The sequence below is a fragment of the Cyprinus carpio genome, chromosome A12 (genome assembly GCF_018340385.1).
Source record: "Cyprinus carpio isolate SPL01 chromosome A12, ASM1834038v1, whole genome shotgun sequence".
NCBI lineage: Eukaryota > Metazoa > Chordata > Actinopteri > Cypriniformes > Cyprinidae > Cyprinus > Cyprinus carpio.
The window spans coordinates 25,607,824-25,608,445 of record NC_056583.1 but is presented as its reverse complement, the minus strand read 5'-3'; positions in this window follow the sequence as shown (position 1 = coordinate 25,608,445).

Sequence of the window (622 nt, the reverse complement as noted above, 5' to 3'; positions counted from 1 at the left end):
CAGGTTAGGAACAACATGAACTCTCACTTTCAACAGTCAGCTGTTCAGTGCAGAGACATATAATGGCTTACTGACATGAACCTGTTGGCATGTGTAAAATCGCATGCATAAATCCTAACAGCAGTGGTGTGGATGGCTTCAACGCATGTCACGTCTTCAGAAGGCATTCGGCGTGTGTGTCCGTGTCCGTACACCCCCAGGGCCGCGGGCTTGCGTATCTTTGCATATGTGAAGATAGCAGAAAGGCTGCATGTGCAGATAAGTGGAGACAGGCAGAAATCAATGCAGATGGTGACCTTTAACACAACTCATGACCCTTATTGTTCAGTCCTGTCTTTCATACACACACACATGCACGTAGTGTTTGGGGAGCACGTCTAATGAACCAGTATGGTGCTTATTTGTAAAATCTATGTTCATGTAAATATTATCTGTATTGCATATAGCTAATTGATGACACTGATCAGATGAGACACATGGACTGAATTTATGATACTTTTATGGTTCCTTTTTGTCCTTGACAGTGTGCGTTTGTGTGTGTGTTATTTTTAAATGTTATCTTCAGCATACATTGTTTTTATAATGTGTTTAATTGTGTTAATGAAATTTTTATTTAATGTGT